This window comes from Haematobia irritans, chromosome 1, assembly GCF_050003625.1.
Source record: "Haematobia irritans isolate KBUSLIRL chromosome 1, ASM5000362v1, whole genome shotgun sequence".
In the NCBI taxonomy this organism is placed as follows: domain Eukaryota; kingdom Metazoa; phylum Arthropoda; class Insecta; order Diptera; family Muscidae; genus Haematobia; species Haematobia irritans.
The window spans coordinates 74,455,212-74,481,911 of NC_134397.1; the positions used below are offsets into that span (position 1 = coordinate 74,455,212).

General features: G+C 34.1%; 1 protein-coding gene across 21 annotated transcripts in view; it reads left to right on the forward strand.

Annotated features, from left to right (window-relative positions):
• Window positions 1–8,322: 8,322 nt before the first annotated feature.
• The window catches only part of GluClalpha (glycine receptor alpha 1), a 279,772-nt gene continuing 261,394 nt past the window's right edge, over window positions 8,323–26,700 (forward strand). For 16 of the 21 annotated variants that reach the window (XM_075290785.1, XM_075290798.1, XM_075290788.1 and 13 more), the window contains exon 1: window positions 8,323–8,709. The gene's annotated coding sequence lies outside the window, so the exon portion shown is untranslated. Of the gene's footprint in view, window positions 8,720–10,683; window positions 10,706–26,700 lie in introns of those variants that run through there. The other 5 variants (XM_075290779.1, XM_075290783.1, XM_075290778.1 and 2 more) reach the window with 4 other exon arrangements.

Consider the following 26,700-nt stretch of genomic DNA (forward strand, 5'->3'; position numbering starts at 1 on the left):
AAGGCTCCGGAGGTCAAGTCTGGGGATCGGTTTATATGGGGGCTATATATAATTATGGACTGATATGAACCAATTCCTGCATGATTGTTGGATACCATATACTAACATTACGTACCAAATTTCAACCGAATCGGATGAATTGTTCTCTTCCAAGGCGCTACGGAGGTCAAATCTGGGGATCGGTTTATATGGGGGCTACATATAATTATGGACCGATTTCGACCAATTTTTGCATGGGTGTTTGATTCCATATATTAACACCACGTACCAAATATCAACTGAATCAGATGAATTTTGGTCTTCCAAGAGGCTCCGGAGGTCAAATCTGGTGATCGGTTTATATGGGGACTATATATAATATATAATGCACCGATGTGGACCAATTTTTGCATAGTTGTTAAAAACCATATACTTACACCATGTACCAAATTTCAGCCGGATCGGATGAAATTTTCTTCTCTTAGAGGCTCCGCAAGCCAAATCTGAGGATCGGTTTATATGGGGGCTATATATAATTATGGACTGATGTGGACCAATTTTTGCATGGTTGTTAAAAACCATATACTTACACCATGTACCAAATTTCAGCCGGATCGGATGAAATTTTCTTCTCTTAGAAATTTGGGGGTCCGTTTATATGGGGGCTATACGTAAAAGTGGATCGATATGGCCCATTTGCAATACCATCCGACCTACATCAATAACAACTACTTGTACCAAGTTTCAAGTCGATAGCTTGTTTCGTTCGGAAGTTAGCGTGATTTCAACAGACGGACGGACGGGCGGACATGCTCAGATCGACTCAGAATTTCACCACGACCCGGAATATATATACTTTATGGGGTCTTAGAGCAATATTTCGATGTGTTACAAACGGAATGACAAAGTTAATATACGCCCATCCTATGGTGGAGGGTATAAAAATACAAAAAAATAAGTACATAAAACAGTAAGTTCGGCCGGGCTGAATCTTAAACACCCACCACCATGAATCAAATATTATAGTTTCCATTGCACTTTCTGGGGGGTTTGATGAGAGATATTCACCCAAGCAGAGCAGCCCAACCAGACACTTTCCTAAAATAAATTTAAAGATTTTACCTATGAAGACTAACATACAAGACTTACGCCTTGATTTGAAATCTAAAATCTGTAGATTTTCATCCCCATTATTTAATTGATTACAAGAAGTAAAATCTGGAAATTTTACATTCAGTTTCAAGCAATTTTCATGATCAGTGCGCGTTCTATACCCTCAAGAAGTGAAATTGGCCTTACCAAATGGACCGATAAAAACATTGACCGATACTAACCATTTTCGGCGCGCCTCTTTATGGTCCTATAATACCTCCAGATTTCCAATTTCAGGCAAAATGGATAAAATTACGGTTTATATAAGCCCAAGAAGTAAAATCAAAATATCGGTCTATAAGGGGGCTATATGGGGGCTATACCAAAATATGGACCAATACTCACCATTTTTGGCACACCTCTTTATGGTTCTAAAGTACCTCTAGATTGCCAATTTCAGGCAAATTGGAAAAAAATTACGGTTTCTACAAGCCCAAGAAATAAAATCGGGAAATCGGCTATATAGGGGCTATTCCAAAACATAGACCGATACTCACCAATTTTGGCACACCTCTTTATGGCCTAAGATACCTCTAGATTTCCAATTTCAGGCAAATTGGATAAAAACTACGATTTTTTATAAGCCCAAGAAATAAAATCGAGAGATCGGTCCATATGGGGGCTATACCAAAACATGGACCGATACTCACTATTTTTGGCACACCTCTTTATGGTCCTAAAATACCTCTAGATTTCCAATTTCAGGAAAATTGGATAAAAACTACTATTTTTATGCCCAAGAAGTAAAATTGGGAGATCGGTCTAAATAGGGGCTATACCAAACCATGGACCAATACTCACCATTTTCGGCACACCTTTTTATGGTCCCAAAATACCTCTAAATTTTCAATTTGAGGCAAATTGGAAAAAACTACGATTTTTATAGGCCCAACAAGTAAAATCGGGAGATCGGTCTATATGAGGGCTATAGCAAAACACCATTTTACGCACACCTCTTTATGGTCCTAAAATACCTCTAGATTTCCAATTTCAGCCAAATCGGATAGTAAATACAGTTTCTAGAAACCCAAGAAGTAAAATCGGGAGATCGGTCTATATGGGTGCTATATCAAAACATGGACCGATACTCACCATTTTTGGCACACCTCTTTATGGTCTTAAATACAATTTCAGGCGAATTGGATACAAACTATATATATATTTCTATGAGCCCAAGACCCCAAATCGGGAGGTCGGTTTATATGGAGACTATATCAAAGCCTGGACCGATATAGCCCATCTTCGAACTTGACCTGCCTGCAGACAAAAGACGAGTTTGTGTAAAATTTCAGCACGATTGCTTCATTATTGAAGACTGTAGCGTGATTACAACAGACAGACGGACATGGTTAAATCGTCTTAGAATTTCTCTCTGATCAAGAATATATATACTTTATATAGTCGGAAATTGATATTGCGATGTGTTACAAACGGAATGACAAACTTATTATACCCCCATCACCATTCTATGGCGGTGGGTATAATAAAAAAAATAAATTTTAGGCTCAATGAGTACATAAATAAGCAGAATTGGCGATTTTGGAGTGAAGATCAACAAGAAGCAATGCAAAAGCTTCACGGACGAAAAAAGACTGTTTTGCATATGTTTGGGTGTAAAAATTATATGTTTGGATTTCAAATTTTTTAGCACAGTATTTTTAAGTGCAAGCATATAATGTTCATAAACTAGCATAGCATGTTTGGAACATATATGTTAATATGTTAGAACATATTATGTTTGGGACATAAAATGTTTGTAAATATAATATGCTTAGATGCAAACATATATTAATTTAAAAATAGCCTATAACAATATATGTGTTTAGAAAGAGGGACCTAAAGAGTATGTTGCAAGTAAAATAATGCAAGTTACCAATTGGGGCCTAAAAATATATCCACACAAAGAAAATTTCTACCAGTGTATGCCCTAAGGTGAAACATGATATGTTTGAACAATACAAACAATATTTTGTTTGGACTAATCCTGAAAATATATATGTTTGAAGCAAAATATGTTTGGGGTATATGTTACAGAAGCGATTTTTTTTAGGGTGTACCAATGTATCCGGAAAAAGTCACTGTTTGGTACGTTTCATCCAATGATGCCACATTTCACCATGATCGTGCGATGATATCCATGTTTTTTTTTTTACCAAATTGCAAGAGTTTGTCTTGCATGACATGTGGTTTCAACAAGACGGTGCAACACGGCACGCGGAACAATGGAGTTATGAGAGGCGAGTACAGTGAACATTTTATTTCACGCTGGCCACCAAGATCGAAAGATTTAACGTCATTAGACTATTTTTGTGGGGCTATGTAAAATCTCGTGTCCGCCAGCTAAAATGTTGCAAAGAGTATGCCATAATTGGAATTAGTGGATAGAAAATTGAAGGCGCTGTCGCTGTCAACATTTGCATGAAATAATTTTCAAACATATGGTCGTACATGCACAGAAAAAACATGTTGGGACATGATTGCCACATCCATTTAATGCTTATGTAGAGCATGTAATTGTCGCGAAAACCACATGTTTTGTCTTTGTAAAAATAATTTTCGAGCAGAGAAAAATATATGCTGGCATTTAAATGGTTCTGAAATGCCGCAAACATGGTCTAGTATTTAAATGATAGAAATTGAGAACTTTACATGGTCGGGAAAATCATGTACCTGACCATTCAAATTTTAAAGTTTTTTGCAGGAAAAAAGTTTTTTATAGGTTAGGTATAGATATGTCTAGAACCATTACATGGCCATTAAGACCATGTACATTGTTTTCGTGACCATTTACTTGTTTAATTTTTTTTTTTTTGCAGCGAAAAGAATTTTATAAAAACATTGAGCAGGTACACGCGATTTTCAATTTGCGCGTCAGTCGTGTGTTGATTGTTGCTTGAAATGGACGCTGAATACGGAATTACTGTGTTTAGTTTTAATTTATTTATTCAGAAGTGGCACGTGGTTTTACGAGTATGTGAACACAAAAAAGGGAAGTGTTATTGAAAAAATTTAGCTGTTTTTTCTGCATTTTGTTATACATATAGTATCTTTTCTGGAGGTCAAATATGGAGATCGGTTTACATGGGGGCTATATGTCATTGAGCTTAACATGGAATCGGGCAGCACTCAGTGATAAGGGAGAAGTTCAACAATGTGGTATCACAATGGACTGAATAGTCTAAGTGAGCCTGATACATCGGGCTGCCACCTAACTTAACCTAACCTATGGGGGCCAATGTGGTATCACAATGGACTGAATAGTCTAAGTGAGCCTGATACATCGGGCTGCCACCTAACCTAACCTAACCTATGGGGGCCATATATAATTATGGTCCGATATGGACCAATTCCTGCATGGTTATTAGAGACCATATACTAACACCACGTACCAAATTTCAACCGAATCCGATGAATTTTGCTCATCCATGAGTCTCCGGAGGTCAAATCTGGGGATCGGTTTATATGGGGGCTATATATAATTGTGCAACGATGTGGACCAATTTTTGCATGGTTGTTAGAGACCATATACTAACACCATGTACCAAATTTCTGCCGGTTCAGATGAAATTTGCTTCTCTTAGAGGCTCCGAAAGCCAAATCGGGGGATCGGTTTATATGGGGGCTATATATAAATATGGACCGATGTGGACCAATTTTGCTCCTTCAAGAGACCCCGGATGTCAAATCTGGAGATCGGTTTATATGGGGGCTATATATAATTATGCACCGATGTGGACCAATTTTTGCATGGTTGTTAGAGACCATATACTAACACCACGTACCAAATTTCAACCGAATCGGATGAATTTTGCTCATCCATGAGGCTACGGAGGGCAAATCTGGGGATCGCTTTATATGGGGGCTATATATAATTATGCACCGATGTGGACCAATTTTTGCATGGTTGTTAGAGACCATATACTAAGACCATGTAACAAATTTCTGCCGGTTCGGATGAAATTTGCTTCTCTTAGAGGCTCCGAAAGCCAAATCGGGGGATCGGTTTATATGGGGGCTATATATAATTATGGACCGATGTGGACCAATTTTAGCGTAGTTGTTAGAGTTCATATACTAACACCATGCACCAAATTTAAGCCGGATCGGATGAAATTAGCTTCTCTTAGAGGCTCCGCAAGCCAAATCTGGGGATCGGTTTATATGGGGCCTATATATAATTAAGAACCGATGTGGACCAATTTCAGCGTATTTGTTAGAAACCATATACTAACACCATGCACCAATTTTAACCGGATCGGATCAATTTTGCTCCTCCAAGAGGCTCTGCAAGCCAAATCTGAGCGTCGGTTTATATGGGGGCTATACGTAAAAGTGGTCTGATCAATCAATAACAACTACTTTTGCGAAGTTTCAAGTCGATTCGGAAGTTTGCGTGATTTCAACAGACGGACGGACATGCTTAGATCGACTCAAAATTTCACAACGACCCAGAATATATATATTTATGGGGTCTTATAGCAATATTTCGATGTGTTGCAAACGGAATGACAAAGTTAATGTATCCCCCATCCTATGGTGGAGGGTATAAAAATATAGATGGTTTTATCCATCGTAGTGGCTCCAAATGACTTACAATAAAAATTAAAAATTTGACAGTAGATAGATTATTGTATTTTATTTATTTTTTGTTAACTCTTAACTATAAAAATAAAATTGTGGAAATTTTATATATGTTTTTATACCCTCCACCATAGGATGGGGGTATATTAACTTTGTCATTCCGTTTGTAACACATCGAAATATTGCTCTAAGACCCCATAAAGTATATATATTCTGGGTCGTGGTGAAATTCTGAGTCGATCTAAGCATGTCCGTCCGTCCGTCCGTCTGTCCGTCTGTCCGTCTGTCCGGCTGTCCGTCCGTCTGTGGAAATCACGCTAACTTCCGAACGAAACAAGATATCGACTTGAAACTTGGCACAAGTAGTTGTTATTGATGTAGGTCGGATGGTATTGAAAATCGGCCATATCGGACCACGTTTACGTATAGCCCCCATATAAACCGATCCCCCAATTTGGCTTGGGGAGCCTCCCGGAGCAGCAAAATTCATCCGATCCGGTTGAAATTTGGTACCTGATGTTAGTATACGGCCTCTAACAACCATGCAAAAATTGGTCCATATCGGTCCATAATTATATATAGCTCCCATATAAACCGATCCCCAGATTTGACCTCCGGAGCCTCTTGGAGGAGCAAAATTCATCCGATCCGGTTGAAATTTAGTACGTGGTCTTAGTATACGGTCTCTAATACCCATGCAAAAATTGGTCCATGTCGGTCCATAATTATATATAGCCCCCATATAAACCGATCCCCAGATTTGACCTCCGGAGCCTCTTGGAGGGGAAAAATTCATCCGATCCGGTTGAAATGTGGTACCTGATGTTAGTATACGGTCTCTAACAACCATGCAAAAATTGGTCCATATCGGTCCATAATTATATATAGCCCCCATATAAACCGATCCCCAGATTTGACCTCCGGAGCCTCTTGGAGGGGCAAAATTCATCCGATCCTGTTGAAATTTGGTACCTGATGTTAGTATACGGCCTCTAACAACCGTGCAAAAATTGGTCCATATCGGTTCATAATTATATATAGCTCCCATATAAACCGATCCCCAGATTTGAACTCCGGAGCCTCTTGGAGGAGCAAAATTCATCCGACCCAATTGAAATTTAGTACGTGGTGTTAGTATATAGTCTCTAACAACCATGCAAAAATTGGTCCATATCGGTTCATAATTATATATAGCTCCCATATAAACCGATCCCCAGATTTGACCTCAGGAGCCTCTTGGAGGAGCGAAATTCATCCGATCCAGTTGAAATTTGGTACATGGTGTTAGTATATGGTATCTAACAACCATGCAAAAATTGGTCCATATCGGTCCATAATTATATATAGCAAAAGTCATCCGATGCGGTTGAAATTTGGTACATTTTGTCAATATATGGCCTCTAACAGCCATGTAAAAATTGGTCAATATCGGTCTTTAGTTATATATAGCCGATGACTTATTACACAAAAATTGGTCCATATCGCCAAAAATAATCTACCTAAACTTTATTTCCATAGAAAATTTTCTCAAATTTTGTTACTATAGAAAGTTGTGTCAAAATTTCATTTCTATAGAAAGTTTTGTCAAAGGTTTATTTCTATAGAAATGTTTGTCAAAATTTTATTTCCATAGAAAGTTTTGTCAAAATTTTATTTTTATAGAAAATTTTGTAAAAAATTTATTTCTGTAGAAAATTTTGTCAACATTTTATTTCTATACAAAATTTTGTCAACATTTTACTTCCATAGAAAATTTTGTCAACATTTTATTTCTATAGAAAATTTTGTCAAGTTTTTATTTCTATAGAAAATTTTGTCAACATTTTATTTCTATAGAAAATTTTGTCAAGTTTTCATTTCTATAGAAAATTTTGTCAAACTATATTATATACGTATTTAATCGGCCTTTTTTTGTTTAATATATACCCCGTATGGGCTAACTTACAATTTAGAAGACAGTGTTAAAAGTTTTACGATACCTTGCCATCGGCAAGTGTTATCGCAACCCAAGTAATTCGATTGTGGATGACAGCCTTTAGTAGAAGTTCCTACGCAATCCATGGTGGAGGGTACATAAGATTCGGCCTGGCCGAACTTACGGCCGTATATACTTGTTTTCAAGTTAAGTTAACATATTAGAACAAATTTTAGCCTCGCCACCCTCCTATTTACAATAATTGTATTGTGTATTTACTTTATGGTGATTATTTCAAAACTTCTGCCCATTTCTCCCTTTCTACCTTGTGATTTTTTGTCAGCTAGTGTTTTTAAACGAATGAAAATGCATCATATGTTAATCGTATGACGGAGAGGAGCAAAGCACAGAGAGTATGCTAACATAAAACTTAATGAGAGTGTCGTTTTTTCTAACCATAACACGAAATGAGGTGGAAATCATAACAAAGAAATATGGTAAACAATAAAAGCTTAGGATATGTTTTGCCAACAGAATGCCATCACACAGCAGTCAATGTGCCAATTGTGTTCTAAAACTATGAGAAAGCTCTTTATGCGCTCTTTGCAGCATCCCAAAAAGTGCTCTCTCGTTCGCTATTTCCTGCCCATGTATCTCTGATACGGTTACATTGATTTTCAGTCAGGTGGAGACAGTTGACGTGTACGGTTGTTTAGCGGCTAAAGAGTTTTTGCGTAAAAGTTTGCAGATATTTGAATAAAAAAAAATACAAGAAAAAAAACACATACATTTTTTTCTACCAAATAAAATTTAAAGAAATATAATTAGATAAAAAATTGGAAAAAATAAATTTGTTTTGGGTGAAAAGTGAAAAAAAAGGCTTGGAAAAGCAAGAAATGATTTGAATATAAAAAGAAAAAGAAAATTTTGAAAATTCTTGTATCTGATAAAGAAAAAAGAGATACTGAGAAAGTCGAAAAAGGTATCCTGACAAGAAAAACGGTGAATATCTTTAGTGAAAAAAGCGATGGAAAAAAGTTACAGCCTTAGTTAATTTGGGCAAAAAGAAGGCCCAAAAAAAGGTATACCAAAGTAAATGAATATAGCCCTAGTGGTGATGATGATGATGGAAATGGTGGTGGTGATGAGGATTAATACGCTGGGTTTTAGATGCTAGAGTAAGAGGAACTAATGTATCCTATAAAAAAAATCGAGTGGTGAAATGGTGTTTAGGGTGGGGGAGAACCTAACGCCAGGATTATGTTAAGAAGGCAAATACGTGTAAAGCTTTTTTCTTCTTCTTTAGCTGTTTGTGTACAAGAATGTTGGAAATGTGTGTTAAACGTACAATGCTCCAATAACTATGCATGTGTGTGCGTGTGTGTACTCACCACACCCTGATCCTGTTTAGCATAAAAATACCAACACTCACAAGCCGAAGGAGAATCATACGTACACTTGTATCAACATTCGTGGATTCTGTAACTTCCGTTAAGCGTATTCACTAATGGGGGGGGGCACATAAAATGAGAGTATTTCATGAAGAGAGTATGAGTGTAATAGAGATATAGGAGTAAGAGTAACTTTGCAAGAGAAAACAGAACACACATTCTCGAAGAGTTACTTTGGTAAACAAAACAAAAACAACAACACCAATTACATGCATACGGGAAAGAGCACAATGTACTAAAAAGAATAACAGCAAACATTACAGCAGCAGCAGTAGCAGTAGCATAACAACAGTAAAATCTTGAGTACCATTTCCTCAACTTTAAGAAGAGCACTCTTAAAGCTTTCTGTTCTACTATTTCCTCTCCCATTCTATTTGCTTGAGCGACTTTAACTGCCTACTAATGTGGTGGTTGTTGTTGTTATTGTGATGTTGGTTTTTTCCCATGTGTTTGTCTCTTGTAGCATATTTTGCAGAGATTTTGGCCCATAAAATCCTATTGGGTTTTAATGTTGCTGCTGTGTGCTACACTGTTGGCCATATTGTGGCTGTGCAACTTCGTTAAAGCCTACTGCTGAGAGATTTATTACGCGCTGTAAGTTTGTGAGGATAAGACGTTTGAAAAAAACCCCTTGTATAAACAAAAAAAATTGCATGAAAAAATTAAAGGGTATTTAAACCAAAAAAATATCTAAATAAATAAATAACAAAAGTGAAAAGTGTGTGAAAAGTGTCTGCTCGAATTTATATATAAACTAAACTTGGATATATCTGCTATTTGACTTTGAAGTGACAGAACTTGTATTTCTTATGAATTTGTGCTAGTTTTGTTGTGACAAATGCCCCAGTTTGGCATCGCTTTAAAGTCGGCTGAAAGGCTACACAAAGCCACTTGCACCCCTCTGCTCACTTATATGGCCTACACATTCTCATCTTTTAAAAGTCTTTTTATATTCTTTTGTTGTTGTTGTTTTTTTTTCGTTTCATTTTCTCATACTTGAACATACCAACTGAATGCTAAGAATAGCAGCTAGAGTTTGGTGAAAGCATAAAATTCACTAGGACACATAGAAACTTTGCCTATGTTGGGTATTAGGACAAATGAAATTGGAAAAAAATTATACAAGAATAGAAAGAAAGAAAAGAGAGTCTAGTCTAAGCCTTCACAAAGGAGAATAATCCAAATGTTTGATTAAAATGCCTTTTTTTGTAAAAAAAAACTTCAAGAAGGAAAAAACATAAAGAAACGGGTGGCGTTCATATCCTTTTGAGATATATGTCTATTACTGACTATCTCATACACCCACCACTATCAACATCAAATCCACCATCAGTATCACAACATATGGCTATAGATTAGTAAATCTGAAAATAATTCAACAATCAACCAAACTACCAAACAACGAACCAACCTACAAAAGATCAAAGGCCAGGAAAATTGTAAAAAAAAAACACACACACATATATAAAACCTAATAAAGAAAGCTCATAAAACATTAAAATATTCATCTTTTCTAACCGACAACGTTTTCGCTACCACCCTTAAGGCTGTTTCGAAGCACTGGGTCACAAGGCGTCTTGAGACATCTCTTTGTTAAGAGATAAGGGTAATTGTAATAATAAAACAGGTAGCAATCTGGCAACTCACCAATTCTAATAAACATTTTTGTTTACAAAGACAACACGCATACAAAATAAATTAACCAACATATATGTATACACACACATAACAAATTATGTATTGAAAAAAAAAAAAGAAATCGGGGTTTCAAATTATCAACTATACTCAAAAAAAATTTTACTTGGATCCAAAGATTTTGACCTTCCTTTAAGGATTTTGGTATTGATTCCGATCCAAAGATACGGCTTCTTTAAAATAAATAAATTTTTTAGCGACCTATCTAGCTTTAAATCTAGGACCAATAAAATTAAAATTAGGATATAGATCTCATTTATCAAATTGTCATTCTCTTTTCGCGGTTTATTAATAAAGGTACTCACGTACAAACAGATGCCAGCTTAAAATTCCAACGGATACTTCAAAGTAAAAAATGTTTTCTTAATTCAAAAAAAAAAAAAAAACTTTAAACCAAAGACGCTAAATCCTATATTTGAAGCGTTTTTATATTAAATCTAAAGTTTCAATATTTCATTTAATTTAAGGACAATTTTTTTTAATCAAAAATGTGTTTCTTTACTTTAAGGAAAATTAGCCTTAGTTCAAAGACATTCGACTTTAACGGAGGAACGCAAATTTACAAAATGTGTGTCCTAAATTTAATAGAACAAATTTTTGGAGCAAAGATTGTAAACTTTATTTTAATTAAAATGTCATTATTTTAAAGAAATTTGGCCTTAATATTTTGTAAATTTCGCATCCTAAAATTTAGGTTTCGTAAACTTTAATATCACGAAAATATTTTTTTCAGTGTATTTTATGAGCAAATTTATTACTTAATTCTAAAACAAATACAGTCTGTGCATAAATAAGTGGACACTTGACTAATCGAAATTTTTCCTTTTTATACCCTCCACCATGGGGGTATATTAACTTTGTCATTCCGTTTGTAACACATCGAAATATTGCTCTAAGACCCCATAAAGTATATATATTCTGGGTTGTGGTGAAATTCTGAGTCGATCTGAGCATGTCCGTCCGTCCGTCCGTCCGTCTGTTGAAATCACGCTAACTTCCGAACCAAACTAGCTATCGACTTGAAACTTGGCACAAGTAGTTGTTATTGATGTAGGTCGGATGGTATTGCAAATGGACCATATCGGTCCACTTTTACGTATAGCCCCCATATAAACGGACCCCCAAATTTGGCTTGCAGACCCTCTAAGAGAAGCAAATTTCATCCGATCCGGCTAAAATTTGGTTCATGGTGTTAGTATATGGTCTCTAACAACAATGCAAAAATTGGTCCACATCGGTCCATAATTATATATAGCCCCCATATAAACCGATCCCCCGATTTGGCTTTCGGAGCCTCTAAGAGAAGAAAGTTTCGTCCGATCCGGCTGAAATTTGGTACATGTTGTTAGTATATGGTCTCTAACAACTATGCAAAAATTGGTCCATATCGGTCCATAATTATATATAGCCCCCATATAAACCGATCCCCAGATTTGGCTTGCGGAGCCTCTAAGAGAAGAAAGTTTCGTCCGATCCGGCTGAAATTTGGTACATGTTGTTAGTATATGGTCTCTAACAACTATGCAAAAATTGGTCCGCATCGGTCAATAATTATATATAGCCCAATTATAAAACGATCCCCCGATTTGTCTTGCGGAGCCTCTAAGAGAAGCAAATTTCATCCCATCCGGCTGAAATTTGGTACATGGTGTAAGTATACGGTCTCTAATGGCCATGCAAAAATTGGTCGAAATCGGTCCTTAATTATATTAAGCCCCCATATAAACCGATCCCCAGATTTGACCACCGGAGCCCCTTCGAAGAGCAAAATTCATCCGATTCGGTTGAAATTTGGTACGTGATGTTAGTATATGGTATCCAACAACCATGCAGGAAATGCTTCATATCAGTCCATAATTATATATAGCACCCATATAAACCGATCCCCAGATTTGACCTCCGGTGCCTTTTGGAGAAGCAAAATTCATCCGATCTGATTGAAATTTTGTACGTGGTGGTAGTATATGGTATTTAACAACCATGCCAAAAGTGCTCCATATCAGTCCATAATCATATATAGCCCCCATATAAACCGATCCCGAGATTTGGTTTTGGAGCCTCTTGGCTCCATAGCCCTCAGATAAATCGATCCCCAATCACACAAAAATTAGCACATATCAAGTTCATAATTTTATATAGCCCCCATATGAGCGACCCCCATATTTCAATTCTGGCTCTCTACGTACCGTGCAAAAGTCTATATCGATTCGTAATTATTTGTAGACTTACCTTCACATACCTTTTTTTCTAATATATACCACGTATGGACTAACTCACAATTTAGAAAACGATTTAAGATACCACAACCCAAGTAAGTCGATTGTGGATGACAGTTTTTCGTAGGAGTTTCTACGCAATCCATGGTGGAGGGTACATAAGATTCGGCCTGGCCGAACTTACGGCCGTTTATACTTGTTTTTAATTAATTTCATAATTAACAGAATTTTTATATAATAAGTATTTAATGTAAAACTGTTATAATTTTTTTATTTTCTGCAAAAGTTATCGATTAATAATTACTTCGTGAGTCAATGTAAACCTTGATATGATTGCAACTGACCATCTATTTATTGCTCACAGGGCAGAGATCGTAAAATACACTCAAAAAAATGAACCCTATATTTTACTAAAGCCGATTTAATTCTATTTTAGTTCATGAAATTATTACGTTTTAAGAAAGTTTCCATGACATTACCAATTGTTTGCCTGCGTTAGTTAAATTAATTAAAACAGAGGAAAAAATTATACACAAATGAAGCATAAAGATTTACTAAATTCGTGTCTGCCACAAAATAGAGACTTTTCCAATTTTCAAACTATGAAATTTTCTTTAAGGGTATTGAATTTAGGCAAAATAATTACCCTGACACCACGTTTATATAACCGTACTTTAAAGACAAAAAATTATAAAATATTAAGGACACATTACTTTGATATAATTACAATTTAAATTAAAAGAATTTGCATGTTCAGTGCTTCACAAAATGTGTGTGTCCTTGGATTTAGGATAGTCATCTTTGAAATGTAGGTCAATTTTTGTAATGCAAACACTGACAAAAATATTTACGTGATATTAAAGATAACAAAATAAATTTACAAAATAAATAATAATAAATAATAAAATTTATAATCTTTGCTTCAATTTTTTTTTTTTTGAATTAAGAAGACATTTTTTACTGTGAAGTATCTGTCACAATTTGGACTTTCAAACTCGTTTATACGTGAATAGCTTTATTAATATAACGCAAAACGAGAATGGAAATTTGATAAATGAGATCAGTATCTTAATTTGAATTTTATGTTATTGATCCTAGATAAAAAGACGGATCTTTGGCTTGAAATCAATACCAAAATCCTAAAGGGAAGGTCAAAATCTTTGGATCCAAGTAAACTTTTTTTTGAGTGAAGGTTTATATTTTTCATTTGAAGAAATAATACTCCACTAAAAAAATTTTGACCTAATATCACAGATTTAAGATTTACACAATATTAAGGATAAATTTCTTTAAAATAAAGAAATTTTAATTTAAACAAGTATATACGGCCGTAAGTTCGGCCAGGCCGAAGCTTATGTACCCCCCATCATGGATTGCGTAGAAACTTCTTCTAAACACTGCCATCCACAATCGAATTACTTAAGTTGCGGTAACGCTTGCCGATGGCAAGGTATCTTAAAATCTCCCAACACCATCTTCTAAATTGTATGTAAGTCCATACGTGGTATATATTAAATCAAAAAAGATCGATCCAATACTTATATAATTCAGTTTGACAAAGTAGACATAAAATTTTGACAAAATTTTCTACAGAAATAAAATTTTAACAAAATTTTCTATAGAAATAAAATTTTCACAAAATTTTCTATAGAAATAAAAATTTTGACAAAATATTCTATAGAAAGAAAATTTTGACAAAAATTTCTACAGAAATAAAATTTTAACAAAATTTTCTATAGAACTAAACTTTTGACAAAATTTTCTATAGAAATATAATCTTGGTAGATTATTTGTGGCTCGAGTGGCAACCATGATTATGAACCGAATAAAATTTGAACAAAATTTTCTTTAGAAATAAAATTTTGACAAAATTTTCTTTAGAAATAAAATTTTGACAAAATTTTCTATAGAAATAAAATTTTGAAAATTATGAAAATTTTATTATGAACCGAATAAAATTTTAACCAAATATTTTATAAAAATTTTATAAAACATTGACAAAATTTTGTATAGAAATAAAAATTTGACAACATTTTCTATAGAAATAAAATTTCATTTCATTTCATTTCATTTATTTCATTAGTAATCGAAAAGCCCTACAGGCCTAAAATAATTACAAAGTTAAATTCAGAGTAAGAGAGGAAATTATGACCAATTACAATAATAGTATGTTGCTTAATTTACTATTAAAAACTATAATCTTAAAGCTAACTTATATGTATAATAAAATTTTGGTAGATTATTTTTGGCTCTAGTGGCAACCATGATTATGAACCGATATGGACCAATTTTTGTGTGATTGGACCAATTTTGGTATGGTTGTTAGCGACCATATACTAACACCACGTGCCTAATTTGAACCGGATCGGATGAATTTTGCTCCTCCAAGAGGCTCCGGAGGTCAAATCTGGAGAACGTTTTATATGGGGGCTATATATAATTATGGACCGATTTGGACCAATTCTGGCACGGTTGTTAAAGATCATATACTAACACCATGTTCCAAATTACAACCGGCTTGGATGAAATTTGCTTCTCTTGGAGACTTCGCAAGCCAAATCTGGGGATCGGTTTATATGGGGGCTATATATAATTATGAACCGATGTGGACAAATTTTTGCATGGTTGTTAGAGACCATATACCAACATCATGTACCAAATTTCAGCCGGATCGGATGAAATTTGCTTCTCTTTGAGGCTTCGCAAGCCAAATCTGGGGACCGGTTTATATGGGGGTTATATATAATTAAGGACCGATATGGACCAATTTTTGCATGGTTGTTAGAGACCATATACCAACATCATGTACTAAATTTCAGCCGGATCGGATGAAATTTGCTTCTCTTTGAGGCTTCGCAAGCCAAATCTGGGGATCGGTTTATATGGGGGTTATATATAATTATGGACCGATGTGGACCAATTTTTGCATGATTGTTAGAGACCATATACCAACATCATGTACCAAATTTCAGCCGGATCGGATGAAATATGCTTGTGTTAGAGGCTCAACAAGCCAAATCTGAGGGTCCCTTTATATGGGGGCTATACGTAAAAGTGGACCGATATGGCCCATTTGCAATACCATCCGACCTACATCAATAACAACTACTTGTGCCAAGTTTCAAGTCGATAGCTTGTTTCGTTCGGAAGTTATCGTGATTTCAACAGACGGACATGCTTAGATCGACTCAGAATTTCACCACGACCCAGAATATATATACTTTATGGGGTCTTAGAGCAATATTTCGATGTGTCACAAACGGAATGACAAAGTTAATATACCCCATCCTATGATGGAGGGTATAAAAAGTTCATAAGCTTTGCCTTAAAATTTTACTTCCTTCAATTTAGGATACGAATCATTGAAATTTGTGTATCTTCGCCGAAGTCGTACATCTTAGAACTAAGGCAAATATTTCCTAAAGTTAAGAAAAACATTTTTGATTTAAAGAAATGATATTTAAATTAACTAAGATATTGAATCTTTGGATTAAATATAAAAAAAAATATTCAAATATTCGCTAAAATTTATTTTAAGGTCTTTGCATTTTTGCATCGTTTGGTTTTTAAAGAAGAAAATATGGTTAACCTTGAAGTATCTGTTTTAACTGACTTTTATTTATACATGAATAGCTTTGTTAACAAATCGCAAACAGAGAATGAAAATTTGATAAACAAGCTCTGTTTCCTAATTTTAATTTTATAGAGCCTAGATTAAAGATAGATAGACTCAAAAAAAAAAACAACATTGAACCCACTAGGAAGGATAATTTTTATTAATTGTAGAAATTTGAGGTTAATTTTAGAAAATAAGTGAATATTTTTCGAAAAATGCCAGAAAAGTTGTTACACCTAATTATTGCTTTCCACTTGTTAAAGAAAATTTCGTAGTTTGAAGGAAAAAAATTGGAGTTCAAAATTGCCAAAATGTCTCTAGTGCCATACGAATTTCAAGATGGTCGCGTTTTTTGGTAAAATTTACAAATGTTAAGAAATTTTGAACTAGTTTGTGGGAGACACGGATACGTATGCAAAAAATTGTTACAGTCAAGGAAACTTTCTCAACACATAATATTTCCATGAACTAAAATAGAGTTAAATTGGCTTTAGTGCCATAGAGGGTTCACATTTTTGGTGCTGGTTTGTGTATCGGCTAAGTTTTTGCTGCAAATTTCAAATTCGAATTTATCTTCACACACATTGAAATATGCATGTTTAAGGACATATTTTTCAGTGAAAAAAAGAAAATATAGTGAACAGCTTTATTATATATCAAGAACAAAATAAAAAATGCGAAACATTATGTGATTCTCCTGATTTAAGCTAGTACAAATCCTAGCTTTGGAGTAAAAACATTTTTTTTGGTTGGAATCAATACCAAGATTCTTAAACGATGGTCCAATTCTGTGGATCCCATGAAATTTGGCACAAGATAATCCTCTGAATAAACCCCCTAAAAATCAGCAAAAAGTTAGGCTCAGCTTTAGATATATTTTGTTCTATAAATCGAGCGATTTTCAGATACATACACTGAAAAAAATATTGTCGTGAGGTCAAAGATTTCATGTCTTTGAAATACGAATGAAAATTTTGCTTAGCATAGAAGACGCATTTCTCTAATATAAAGTTTTTTTCCTTATCGAAAAGTCTATAAACTTTCAATGAAGTCGTATTGTCCTTATAATTAAGTGATTTGACTTAAAAATGGGTATCATAACATGAAAGAAAAAATGTTTGGGCTAAGGTCAACTTGACTTTAATAATTCAGCAAAAATTCTTTAAATTTAATGAAATTGTCTTTAAATTTGTTGTCTTTTTGCATTTTGACTACAAAGCAAAAAATCTTTGAAAAATAAGACATGTTTTTCAACACTTTATTTTAAAGACTTTTTTACTTGAAACATAGCATAATTTCTACTGGAAGTTGAGTCTTAATTTGGAAAATAAAGTTGTCGCTAACTCGTTTTTAAAGGTCTTTGATAGCATATGAAGAAAACAAGCTGAGAAAGCGAAAAATTTAAATTTACTTCCTAGAAGCAAGTACACAAAACCCAAATTGTGTCTTAAAAGTAACCTTACTTGTATTCTCCGCATCTTTGGCTCGGAAAAATTGTCAAAGTAAAGACAGTGTATACATTGAACCAAACAGCCCATTAAAACAAATAAAATTCTGTGTGACATTGAACCGTCATAGTCTCAACAGTAGATAGGTTACGTTAGGTATGGTGACTGTCTAATGTTACAAATTCACTTAGAAAACAGGTCGATTATTTTCACACATTTAGAGAATTTCTGTTATTACAAAATCCAGCGTAATTATTTGTTAAGTGCAGCAATTATTGATACAAAAAAGATTCAGCCAAGCCGAATCTTATGTATCCTCCACCATGGATTGCATAGAAACTTGTACTAAGGACTGTCATCCACAATCGAATTACTTGGGTTGTGGTATCTTAAAACTTCTTAACATCGTTTTCTAAGTTGTGAGTTAGTCCATGCGTGGTAGAGAGCCAGAATTGAAATATGGGGGTCGCTTATATGGGGGCTATATACAAATATGAACTTGATATGGACCAATTTTTGTGTGATTGGGGATCGATTTATCTGAGGGCTATATATAACTATAGACCGATATGGACCTAGTTAGGCATGGTTGTTAACGACCATATACTACCACAATGTACCAAAGTTCAACTGACTCGGCTGAAATTTGCTCTCCAAGAGGCTCTAAAACCAAATCTCGGGATCGGTTTATATGGGGACCATAAGCGTAGGAAGGCCTCTGGGGAGGGGGCTTAAACCCCCCCAGAAAAATTTTAGCCCCCCCCAGAATTTGAAAACCTATTTACGATTTTACATTTTTATATAAATTAAACAAGTATATACAACCGCACAAAGTTCCGCTAAAGATTTTCATGCACAATCGAATTACTTTGGTTGTGGCAGCAGTTGCCGATGGTAATGTTTAAAATCTGATATTTATAAAATAAAGCTGTGGTTGCACTTTTGATTTAGTTGAATAACTAAAGCTCCTTTATTATTTTATTTAGTCTGGTTTAGTCAATTTAATTAAAAAATAGTAATTGATATTAAAACTATTCTTTCATAAATTAATAACTTAATAATGCTGCAAAAAAGCGTAGCCAAAAAAGAAGTGAAAATGTTCTTTTTGGGTCCGGAAGTGGTGCAAAATTGGCGGAGAAGCGATGAATGTAATATGAAATTGTCATAGAACGAATGTCCACCGTTTCAGCAGCCGTTGCAATGAATTTGCATCACTTCTTAAGGTGTGACCCGAATTCAGTGTTTTGAATGTGAATTAAAAAATTTTGTTATAAATATACAAAAAAATGCATATTTTTTTATGATTTTTAACGCATTCTAACGCTTGTTTGAAACGCTTTCCCTCGAATATTTTCAAAAATTCTACAAAAATTTCTATAATGAATTTAGCATTTTTGTGGCAAAATTTACCATTTTATTTATTCTTACTTTTTTTTAAGAAAACAAAAAATAACGCATTAAAATATGAAAAAAAATGGAGTAAAAAACTTCCTGTGTAGTTAAAATAATTAACTTCTTTGTGAGGACATTTTTGGAAGTGCTTTTAAAGTTGTGCCTTTAGAACAACTCCCAATTTTTTTGCTGGGAAGAGTGTGGAACTACTTTTAGTTGCTTTATTATAAATTAATTGTCGAGTTATTTTGATGCCTATATTGTTATTCATTTTTATGAAATAAAACATTAATTGAACCTATAAGTTCAGTCTATAAATTTTCAGCTAGGGGGGCTATAGCCCCCCTTAGGAAAATTGTCTAGCTACGCTATTGATGTGGGCTATATATAATTATGGACTGATATGGACCACTTTTGGCATGGCTGTTAAATATCATATACCACCACCACGTACCAAATTTCAACCAGATCGGATGAATTTTGCTTCTCCAAAGGCACCGGAGGTCAAATCTGGGGATCGGTTTTTATGGGGGCTATATATATCATTATGGACCGATGTGGACCATTTTTTGTATGGTCATTAGAGACCATATACTAACACCATGTAGGGCTATATATAATTATCAACCGATATGGACCAATTTTTGCATGGTTCACAGAAAAAAATATCGCCAAAATATTTCCAATTAAAAAGTTAATTGAAGTTGAAAAATTTCAATTAATAAATTAATTGATACAATTAACTTTTTAATCAAGATAGAAATATTAAGTCAATTAAGTCGATGATTGAAAATTTAAAATTTTTTAATTAAAACATTAATTGATACTAATAACTTTTTAGTCAAATTCGGAAGACTAAGTCAGTTAAAGATGAATATTTTTTAATTTTTAATTAAAAATATATTTCAAACAATCAATTGTTAATCCAAAAAAACCAATTCAGAAACTAATTGAAAATAGTTACATTTCTTAATTAGAAAATTAATTGAGTTTTACAATCAACATCAATTAAATTTTTAATTGAATCAATTAAAAAATTCATTGAAATTTGCTAATGAAATCAATTAATATTTTAATCAAGAATTTTTTCTATGACTAATTAAAACTGTGATTGATACTATCATTTTCGTGATTGGAGACATTTCAATTAAAAAATTAATTGGATCAATTAATTTCGTGATTGAATCAGAAAATTTTTTTTTGTGTGTTGTTAAACAACATATACCAACACCATGTACCAAATTTCAACCAGATCGGATGAATTTTGCTCCTCTTAGAGGCTCCGAAGTTCAAGTCTGAGGATCGGTTTATATGGGGGCTATATATAATTATGGACCGATATGGACCAATTTTTGCATGATTGTTAGAGACGATATACCATGTACCAAATTTCAGCCAGATCGGATGAAATATGCTACTCTTAGAGGACCCGCAAGCCAAATCTGAGGGTCCGTTTTTATGGGGGCTATAGGTAAAAGTGGACCTATATGGCCCATTTGCGATACCATCCGACCTACATCAATAGCAACTACTTGTGCCAAGTTTCAAGTCGATAGCTTGTTTCGGTCGGAAGTTAGCGTGATTTCAACAGACGGACGGACATGCTCAGATCGATTCAGAATTCCACCACGACCCAGAATATATATACTTTGTGGGGTCTTAGAGCAATATTTCGATGTGTTACAAACGGAATGACAAAATTAATATACCCCCATCCTATGGTGGAGGGTATAAAAAAAATAAATTGAGGTTTTTATTTCGTAGTATCAAGTACTCAAAACTGATTTAAAAGACATTTGTGTTCCAAAAATAAACTTAGATTAATGAATCGATTTTTCTTATTTTCACTGACTAATAATAGTTTTAAACAGCTGCACAACTATTGGTCTTATATTTCTACATTTAATTAGCTAAGAAGGTAACAATTAAATATATGTAGTAGAAGGCTTACAAACCTAAACAATTTAAGATTTAAAAAAAAAAGCATGCAAAACAAGGAATGCATTAAATTGTCCTTGCTTAAATTCAACACATATATGAGAAGAGAAGGAGATAAAAGCAAAATAAAAATTCCTTTCATACTCCTTAGAAAACTTTGTAGCCAACGCAAGGCAAAAATCTCTAGGGACTAAGTTGGATACATGAAATGTTTGTGTAATGCCACAGCTCTCCCTTTGGTCATAAACAAAAGTACTGAACTCAATAAAATGATATACCAACAAACATGAATAGAAAAATAAAACAAACAAGAAAAAAACACCAAAAAGCAAAATTAAAATAGAAAGAAAGGCATCTACAAATCGTGAGACAAAAAAAATAAGAATCTAGGATACTATGTCATAGTGACAGACGTTAATACAAATCGGATGTACGAGTAAATGACCGGAAACGAACATCATTATATTAAAAGACATTGCCAGGTATAGAGTGGTGGAGAAAGAGGGAGACAGAGAGAGAGAGAGAAAATAAGAGCACGCTATTGAGTGAGTATGTGTGTGTGCGGATGAGAAATGTGACATGAAGCCAATATAATAATAATTGTGTGTATAATGTAAAGAAAAGCGATATTTACTAAAAATATTTTGCACTTGAGGGTAGCTGACACGATGCGTTACTAATTCCAATGACTTGTGAATATATTTTTCATTAATTCAAATGATAACAAGGTATATACGGCCAGACCGAATGTTATGTATACTCCACCATGGAATGCGTATAAAATTCTACTTCACATTGTCATCCACAATCGAATTACTTGGGATGTGATAACAGTTGCCGATGACAAGGTACCTCAAACTTTCTTAACATTGTCTACTAAATTGTAATAACTTCCACATATATAGTCTATGTTAGATAAATGGGCAGATTAAAGGCCTACACCGAAAAAAAAGTAAACTGTTTTATAGAACAATGAACTGCGTCGTGCGAAAATTGAACTAAATTATAGTCCACATTTTGAGATTACCACAAATCGATTTTAAAACTAGGAAAATTTAATGCCCTTATGTACTTTTTAACTACAACTCACAAAATTACACCCTCTCATAGAAGAAAAAACGAACTAAATGTAAAGAAAAAAAACATTGGCGCCAAATCATGACCATTTTAATCATACTTTAATTCATTTTTACTTTTTTTGCGAATCGTACGAATATGTTCTTTTGCTTTAGTTCATCTTGAACTTATATGTACAGTCATTGAATAACATACCCACGCAGTGTTGCCAACTCCCCAATGCCAAAAAGCACAAAAAATATATTATAAATTCTAACATACCACTTCCCACCGCAAAATCGAAAATTAAATGCTCTACTAAAAAAAAAAAAAAAAGAAAAAACAAACAAACAATCTTCCGAAGATGTATTTGTAATATTTTGTGTTATGTTATGAACAGCTATTCCAGTATACACATTGATTAGTTTTAATGCTTTCATCCAATTCATTTGGATCAGTAATGTCTTTCAACTTTCAAAATATTAATATATGGAAGGAGTCTATTACTTATTTCAGTTGTGCGTGCTTTTGGGAATTTAATACAAACGTTTTTAATGACATTTTTATCAAGTTCAAAAATTCGGCCCTCATCGCTAGACTTTTCTACAGAATACCCCAAAAAACACTATTAATTAAAAAAGAAGTATATACGGCCGTAAGTTCGGCCAGGCCGAATCTTATGTACCCTCCACCATGGATTGCGTAGGAACTTCTACTAAAGGCTGTCATCCACAATCGAATTACTTGGGTTGCGATAACACTTGCCGATGGCAAGGTATCGTAAAACTTTTTAACACTGTCTTCTAAATTGTAAGTTAGTCCATAAGGGATATATATTAAACAAAAAAGGCCGATTAAATACGTATATAATTCAGTTTGACAAAATTTTCTATAGAAATAAAATTTTGACAAAATTTTCTATAGAAATAAAAACTTGACAAAATTTTCTATAGAAATAAAATGTTGACAAAATTTTCTATGGAAGTAAAATGTTGACAAAATTTTCTATAGAAATAAAATGTTGACAAAATATTCTATAGAAATAAAATGTTGACAAAATGTTCTATAGAAATACAATGTTGACAAAATTTTCTACAGAAATAAATTTTTTACAAAATTTTCTATAGAAATAAAATTTTGACAAAATTTTCTATGGAAATAAAATGTTGGCAAACATTGCTATAGAAATAAACTTTTTACAAAACTTTCTATAGAAATGAAATTTTGACAAAACTTTCTATAGTAATAAAATTTGACAATTTTTACATGGCTGTTAGAGGCCATATACTAACGAAATGTACCAAATTTCAACCGCATCGGATGACTTTTGCTCCTCCAAGAGGCACCGGAGGTCAAATCTGGGGATCGGTTTATATGGGAGCTATATATAATTATGGACCGATATGGACCAATTTTGGCATGCTTGTTAGAGACCGTATACTAACATCAGGTACCCAATTTCAAACGGATCGGATGAATTTTGCCCCTCCAAGAGGCTCCGGAGGTCAAATCTGGGGATCGGTTTATATGGGAGCTATATATAATTATGGACCGATATGGACCAGTTTTTGCATGGTTGTTAGAGACCATATACTAACACCACGTACCAAATTTCAATCGGGTAGGATGAAGTTTGCTCCTCCAAGAGGCTCCGGAGGTCAAATCTGGGGATCGGTTTATATGGGAGCTATATATATTTATGGACCGATATGGACTAATTTTTGCATGGTTGTTAGAGACCGTATACTAACATCAGGTACCAAATTTCAACCGGATCGGATGAATTTTGCCCCTCCAAGAGGCTCCGGAGGTCAAATCTGGGGATCGGTTTATATGGGGGCTATATATAATTATGGACCGATATGGACCAATTTTTGCATGGTTGTTAGAGACCGTATACTTAGACCACGTACCAAATTTCAACCGGATCGGATGAATTTTGCTGCTCCGGAAGGCTCCGCAAGCCAAATTTGGGGATCGGTTTATATGGGGGCTATACGTAAACGTGGACCGATATGGCCCATTTTCAATACCATCCGACCTACATCAATAACAACTACTTGTGCCAAGTTTCAAGTCGATAGCTAGTTTCGTTCGGAAGTTAGCGTGATTTCCACAGACGGACGGACAGCCGGACAGACGGACAGACGGACGGACGGACGGACATGCTTAGATCGACTCAGAATTTCACCACGACCCAGAATATATATACTTTATGGGGTCTTAGAGCAATATTTCGATGTGTTACAAACGGAATGACAAAGTTAATATACCCCCATCCTATGGTGGAGGGTATAATAATCAATACCACCTTCATAACAATCAAATTCTATATTTGGCAATAAAGTTGAGTTTCTTAAGCTCTTGAATGTCTAATCCAAATTTTTGTATCAATTAAACTTAATACTGTTCAAAATAAAAAAAAAACACCAAAAGCACTAAATGAAAATGCCAGAAAGCAGTGGCGATTTTACAAGGACTAAGCGAATAAGCAGTGGCGATTTCACAAGGAAAATGTTGGTATTTTGACCATTTTTGTCGAAATCAGAAAAACATATATATGGGAGCTATATCTAAATCTGAACCGATTTCCACCAAATTTGGCACGCATAACAACAATGCTAATTCTACTCCCTGTGCAAAATTTCAATTAAATCGGAGTAAAAGATTGGCCTCTGTGGTCATATGAGTGTAAATCGGGCGAAAGCTATATATGGGAGCTATATCTAAATCTGAACCGATTTCCACCAAATTTGATACGCATAGCTATAATGCTAATTCTACTCCCTGTGCAAAATTTCAACTAAATCGGGCTCTGTGGACAAAGGAGTGTAACTCGGGCGAAAGCTATATATGGGAGCTATATCTAAATCTGAACCGATTTGGATGATATTTTGCAAGTTTTTCGAGACTCGTAAAATATTGGGATGTACGGAATTTGAGGAAGATCGGTTGATATACACGCCAATTATGACCAGATCGGTGAAAAATATATATGGCAGCTATATCTAAATCTGAACCGATTAATAGGGATCGTCTTTGAGCCGAAACAGGACCCCATACCAAATTTTAGGACAATCGAACTAAAACTGCGAGCTGTACTTTGCACACAAAAATACATCAACAGACAGACAGACAGACAGACGACATCGCTAAATCGACTCAGAATTTAATTCTAAGACGATCGGTATACTAAACGATGGGTCTCAGACTTTTCCTTCTTGGCGTTACATACAAATGCACAAACTTATTATACCCTGTACCACAGTAGTGGTGAAAGGTATAAAAAGCACTAAATTTGGTGCTAAAAGCACCAAATTGGCATCACTGTACCCAAGTTTAGTTCATAAAATATTTGAGAAATAATTAACAACGGAAAATTAGGCTGTGGAAATTTTCGAAAAAATAATAAAATTTAACCACAAAAAATAATTTGTTTTTGCAATAAAAATAAGTTACATTTAGAGTTTGTTTAACTACGTTTTTTTTTGGTTTATGTAAACAAATTTCATTCTTGATCGTTATACTGTCAGCAAAAAAAGTTGAACACCAATCAATGTGAAATAAATTTATGAAACGATATGAAAAATATCATCTAAATATATGTATTATACCTTAAATGACAGCTTGAGATCCCAACTACAAAATAAAAAGAAATTAATTCCGATTTTCGATTTAGGGACCAAATAAAAAAATAGATATTTTGGTTTTATTCGATCTTTCTTTAATATCAAATAAATAATAATTAATATATTCTATAAGTATTCTCAAACTTGAATAATTATTTTCTATTTGAAAAAAAAACGCTAATTTCGCATAGCAAAAAAAAACTTGTTCACTAAAAAAATAAAAATACTGAATATTGCAAGTTTTTAATATTTTGTATGGTATCCATTAGCGTTTTTTATAGCATGGAGTCTCTTTGGCATTGAGTGGGCTTTCGTTTTCGTCAAATCTACGGGAAATCAGCTCCATATATAAATAAGGTTTTTTGAGAGTTTCTTTGCTTGAATTGTTAAAGTTCTTCGGCTTTGTTTTGATATAAGCCTGTAGGTGTTCAACTGGATTCATGTCCGAACCCTTCGGAGTTTGAGGTAATATTTTTTTGGTTTTGTATATCAAGTATTCTTCAAGAATATGGGACGAATGCTTGGCGTCATTATCTTGGACAAACACAAATCCATTTTCCAGACCCATTTTTCGTCAAATTATTCTTCAGAACAACTAAATTATCTATTTTGTGTATATTTCATTCAAGAAA